Raw genomic sequence first — 6,506 nt, forward strand, 5'->3', positions numbered from 1 at the left:
TCTCTCTCTCTCTCTCTCTCTCATACACACACACAAGCTGTATGGATACGGGCTTACAGGCTGTGAAGACCACTTGCTTTTGTTATCCATTATCTACTTTCTCCTCATACAAGCAAGGCTGCTCTGACTGCTGTCACCTACTGCGCTCTCGTGGTGTTTGTACAGACAGATGGCCACGAGGACCCTCCACCCTCTCCCTCACCCTCACCCTTAACACTTACTACAGAGCCCAATTTTCACACATTTAAATTAACAAATGTAGATCACAGTTAAACTTCTAGGAGAGTCAAAATTCACATATTTATATGCTTGATAAAATTCTTGACTCTAAAGTCAATTTTTGAGTAATGACCAATCTGTTACGTGTTTAAAAATGTCTTTAAAACCTCTGATTACATACTACACAGATTGGTTTCGCCCAGAAAAAAAAGGAAATTAGCATGGAACAGTGCAACCGACCTGTAAGCAATGCAAAATCTGAACGGCCTGTCTTTCTTAAAACTGAAATATCAGCATCAAACAGTCCGACTCTAAACTGAGTTTGACTCTAAGCATTAATTAGAAGTTACTGTTTTCATCTTTTTTAAGATTTCACATTTAATTGATCATTAACAGTGATTCAACAAAAGTCCTTCAGAAGAGACCAAACACGGCAAATTGATGATAGATATAGATTTCAATGCACTGTTTTTGAATGTTCAATTTTTCAGTTTTTCAAAACTCATTGTATGAAAGTTTAACCAGCTTCTGACTAAACTATGAAAAATATTCCTTCATATTTCTTTGAAAGACTGAAAACAAGTCTTCTGAAAAGAATGGAAACTATAACACTAAAAATTGGATATTATATTCAGGCTTGTGTGTAATTTTCGGAAAAAAAATGTATATTACTTTTTTCTGACATTGAAAACATGATTAACTTAAGGTTTTTGCTTTGGCTGGAAATTATATGAAATGAAAATAACCTTTGCACAATATTATATTCATATTGTATTTATGTGGGTTATTCCCATTCACTGCTGATGAGTAACTAAATTCTCTCATGTAAAAATATAATATACATTTCAATATGTTTCATTAATGTTTTCTAACATATTGAGAGCAATTTCCAATACTGCGCCCTTATATGCACATTTCAGCAACTAGATTCAACTTTGATTCATTCAGACACAGACTACCACAGTAACGCCCTTTTTCTTCTCATCTTTTATCTTTTTTTTGATGACTGAAAAATGATGATGAATTTGGTGAACATATATCTGCGACTGCACCTCATCAGAGATGCCCATACACTTCTCTTTTAATTAAAGCGTCACGGAATAGAGACCAATACAATTAAAAGAGGAGAGGAGAGCCTAGGCGAATCAGCCACCGCTCGCTGTGCCTGCCATACGTATGAAATTAGCTTAGAATAACCCTGCAGTGCTAACTTTAATTAGCTTTGAAAATGGCTTGACCTGACAATGTTTTCTTCCATTTTCTGGCATGTTTTGATCCACACTTTGCTGCGGTCAAGGGGAAGGAGGTGACTTTTCTTTTCTGTCTGTCACACGCCCACTCCTGTGCTCTCTCACCTAAGCAATCCTCAGCTAATATAGCTCCAACTGAAACCAACCCATCTTTGTGTCATAGTAATTAAGAAGTGATCTCTCACCATGAGGAGCTCCACAGCCAGACCTTACCCAAGCACGGCTACAGCAGCCAAGACAGACAGCAAAGCTTTTACGTAGTGGGCGGCACACTGGTAGATTAGCGAGCCATCAGTGTCACAATCAATTCTTTTACATTCATCAACCTGTTGTAACAACAGAGATTAATTGGTGTGTAGTGACATTTTACACAACCCAGTGCATATGGTGTATGCCAATGCCAATGCTTTCTTTGGGTTTGATTTAATTAGGCAATAAACGGCCCAGCAACACCATCTGATATTTTTTACAGATCAGTTTTCCCGTTTGTTGCCTTGGAAAGGTCTTTACGGACAACTGACATTTAAAAGAACCATTTATTACTGGCATTTGGGTAGACATCTGCATGACAGTGTAAGTAGGAGTAAGTGTCCGTGATTTGGATCAGATTCACACAAGTGGTCTTGTATAACTGGCATGTATTTATGGCATTGCTCTTGTTTTATGAATAACATCGTGCCCATCCCATCCATGAGGGCTCATAAAAGCAAGGCGAGCGGATGAGAAAGCTTTGCCTGTGCTGTCAGACTTAAGCTTCGCTTACATGTGATGAGAAAGAGAGAGAGAGAGAGAGAGAGAGAGAGAGAGAAAGAAAGAGAGATGAGCCTGCTCTGCCTTGAGAAAACACAGTGACACACATACAAATGCACGCACACACACACACACACACACACACACACACACAGCAGGAAAAGAAGGAAGGTGTTCCGTTTCAGGATCGGCCAGTATTAGAGAGGAAAGGTTGTGAAAATAACACCCAGGCACAAGCTGTTCAGAAATCGTGCGTGAAATTGTGAACAGAGGGATTAATGGGACTGTAAAAAGAGCATTTAAGTCAGGCGCGCACACACACACACACACACACACACACACACACACACACACACACACAAAGGTATGCATGAGCCAAGAGTACTGTAGCTCAAGAACTGCATATTATGGCTTGGTCAGGGTGGTCAGGGTGGTCTTCTGGACAAATAAAACACAAATAAAACAGACAAGATCCCAAAAAGAGGCACCAGCAAAAATAGATTTACTCTTATTCTTATATCCAAAAGAATAATAGAAAGGATAAGTATAAGAGATCACAACTGAAATCAGTGATCCGTACGTGTTTTTTGAGGAATAAGTGTTCCAGGCTGGATCCTTTTAGTCCTCTGCTCACCATGTGGCTGTTCTCAGCTCATCAATCCATCAGCATGAAAGAACAGTTCACATCTGCGACACACCTCTTGTGTTATCTCTGTTGGCAGTCCACCATAACATATTGCTATCATATATGTTATTTAGTTTTATGTATCGTTTCACACATTTGCACATTTGACTGTGTGTACTTACATATACAAGTACTATTTTGATACAGTTGTACTTTTCAAATGATTTCAAGTATATTTGTGTGAAATTAATCTAGTAATAGAAAGTACAGAAAAAAATGGGATGAAATGGGTTGATAGGGCAGGGGATGAAATTGACTTCATAGACTAGTTTTAGACTATGGTAATTTAGACTCACTTAAACTGTGCAAATTGTATTGTGGCAGCAGAAAAAAAAGCACACACACAAAAAGAACCTATAGCTCTGTCTGTCTGTCTGTCTGTCTGTCTGTCTGTCTGTCTGTCTGTCTGTCTATCTATCTATCTATCTATCTATCTATCTGTTATATGTATCACATGTATATATAATAAGAATTTTCAAAGTGATAAGAGCTCTAAACAAAATCCTATGCTTAACCCCAGTAATTGAAAAGAAATGTTTTTGTCCAAAAGTGCTTTATGAATCAGGGCCATTTTGCTAGTCTTGACATTGTAAGTTATCTGTATTTGCCTCTGGTTGCCCTGAAAATGCACAAAAACAAACACACAAATACACACACACATGCGTGTATATACATACACGCACAAGCATTCTTAACGGTAACAGCAGGGGCTCACCTGTCTGGGCTGAGCTACAACGAGCCTCTCTGGTTTCGGACCAGGGCATGCTTCTAAGCCTGGCAGTAAACAGCATGGGATTAGTCAATCTGCATTTGCGCCTTCTTGTCTTTCTTTGGGGGTGACAGCACAGAAATGTACACCTTCTGTTTGGCCACTCTGGGCTTTTTGGCAACTGTGACAGGACATCATGTTTCCACTTCTAGAAGTCAACTGACAGAAGGAGGATGAGGCCTTATGTTTGCACGAGATTACATCACAAAGCATGAGAGAAGGAAACGTGCATTAATTGCATTTTGTTGATTTCCTAAAGAAAATGAAGTTGGAGAACTTAATGTGGCATTTTTCTCCATATGTTGGTGCACAGTTTCTATTTATTTGCTGACTTCAACATATTATACATATATTACATATCACACACACATACTCATGTGTATATACATATACAATATATATAATTTCAGCATATGTGAAATTTTCTAGTAGAAAAGACAAAATGTGCACAAAATGTGCATAAATATTTTCTCAATCCAAAATATACATGCAATACATGTCAACATTTGTGATGTTTTACCATATGTACCTACCTGTATCAAAATATGTATAGGTTCTAATAGGGAAGAAACATACAAGTTAATATGTTTTCCAATACCCAAAATATATTTGCAATATATGTGAGTTCTTGTCATATGGAAGGCAATATATTTCCCCCTATTCAAAATATATGTACAATACCATATTTTACCACTAAAAAATTCAAAATAATTTTCTTTCTCTGACATTTACCTTCATGCTTCCTTCTTCCCATACATTTCAATAATTTAATATATTACATTGAAATATATTGTTTTCTGAGTTGATAAATTACACACAATTACACACAACTAAATTGATTATTATTAAGCATCAACCTCTCATGAAACAAAAGGCAAATGAGGATAAGCTAAGACGGGTAACCCTGCAGGCCTGGGTGGGTTTTTGACGACGCTGTAAAGGTTTCACCATTAAAGCAGCTCTGTGAATGATTACAGGATTGTGTCATGGATGGCTGAATGTGGAGAGGGATTCATAGGCTCTTCAGGCAAAGGTGAGAGAGAGGAAAGGGCTGCAGCTCTGCCAGTGAGAGCCTTAACGCCCCGCTGATTCGCGCTGCTGCCTTGCCCATCCACACGGGATGGGAACAGGTTACAATTGCGCCCATTTCCTCTCATGTGCTATTTTTCTGAGATTACAATCTCCTGATTCATTCAGTCAGAACACTGAATGAGTATAGATAGCGGCCAGCCACTGAATGGAGGAAGTGTACTGTAACTGGGTTTCATTTCTTGAAACTAGGCTTCTTGGATAGAAGAGCGGGAAAAGCATTCAGATCTTGGAGAGCTCACAGGTATTTATGTTAATGTGTGTAATGTTTGCGTACGAGCAAAACAAAAACAAAAAACACATTCAACTTTGAAGAAAAGCAGCTTTTTTCACTTTACCAGATGCCAGTGGCCAAAGCCAGCAGTCCGACGCAAATACTAGATATTCCAATAGTGTTCCTGGCAAAGACCCAGAGACAAATTTCCTCTTCTACGGGAATAAATTCTAGTGCATATGGTGCAAGACTTGTCAAATGCAATCACATCGCTGTTGTAGCTAACAGCCAAAAATCCCTCAGCCAGCGGCAGCGGCTCAGCCCAAAACTTACAAACATGAAAACGACCTTTCCCCCAGACATTGTTCAACAACCATTGAGACATTGCCTGCTTTTCAACAACACCCTGACACCAAGTCTCAAAATTCAGTCGGCTTTATATAGCTCATGTTAAATAATTCATCCTTGGTCCCCTCTTTCATTCATGCTATACTGGTGACAAACCTAGCACTTTTCATCCATATTGAAACATTTTCCTGCCCGTTTATTTTTAGTCATATTTGCAACAAAGGGGGATTTCTAAATACAGCTGATAATATAATGTGCATCCCAAACATCAACTGCCACTAACATTACAGACCTGAGTCAAAACCTACCACATTCCCCACATTTGAAGGGCTATTAATCCAGGTTCTCTAGTGAGCTCACATTCAGATTTCCTGTTCTTACAACACTCACAGGCAGCTGTTGTTGAATGACTGGGTCTCAATATGCTATGCATTATATACCACGGGACTTAAGTGGTCCATGAGGGGCTAAATCACGCAAAGAATGATTTTAGCACATGAGCAGTTAAACTATGTACATTGCTTTATATGTTTATCTATATAAATAAAGCACATATATTGTACTTACTCTGCCATGGTACCTTACAATATACTACAGCTTAAGTGTGTCATCATGCACAAAACACACCAGATCTCACTTGTGGAGTAAAATGATAATGAAACAAATGCAAAGCATTGGCTATTTTTACCAAAGTGCAGCTCTTTCGAATTGGCAATAAATGTGGGACATGTGAAAGTGAATGAGATGTAGACTGAAAAGGGAGAGACCAGAAGGAGGCTCCAGCTCCACCAGCTGTGAGAGGAGACAGGTCAGAGGTGTGTGTTAATGCTGTCTGTGTTACTTGCAGTTGCCTGGCAACACATCTGTCAGGACAGCACAGGCTACCTTCGCTTCTTTCACATTACACATGAAATATGGAGCAAAAAGCATACAGGCCACAATAGATGACATTCGACAATAACGGTTCAGGCTGTTTTTTGGAAAGCTTTTCCCTCAAAAACGCCCTTGTAATAAGTGCTCTGAAGGAGTGTAGATTCATGTGATGGGGTTGGCAAAAATCACTACAGCAAACAGTAAACATCTATCAGTGGACAGAAGAAAACCCGCCCTTCTTTGTTGACCTCTCTGATCCCCAGTTTAGTTGAGCCTAATTGGAGATCCTTCTGTATCGATTTTCATCTG

This window comes from Pygocentrus nattereri, chromosome 3, assembly GCF_015220715.1.
Source record: "Pygocentrus nattereri isolate fPygNat1 chromosome 3, fPygNat1.pri, whole genome shotgun sequence".
In the NCBI taxonomy this organism is placed as follows: domain Eukaryota; kingdom Metazoa; phylum Chordata; class Actinopteri; order Characiformes; family Serrasalmidae; genus Pygocentrus; species Pygocentrus nattereri.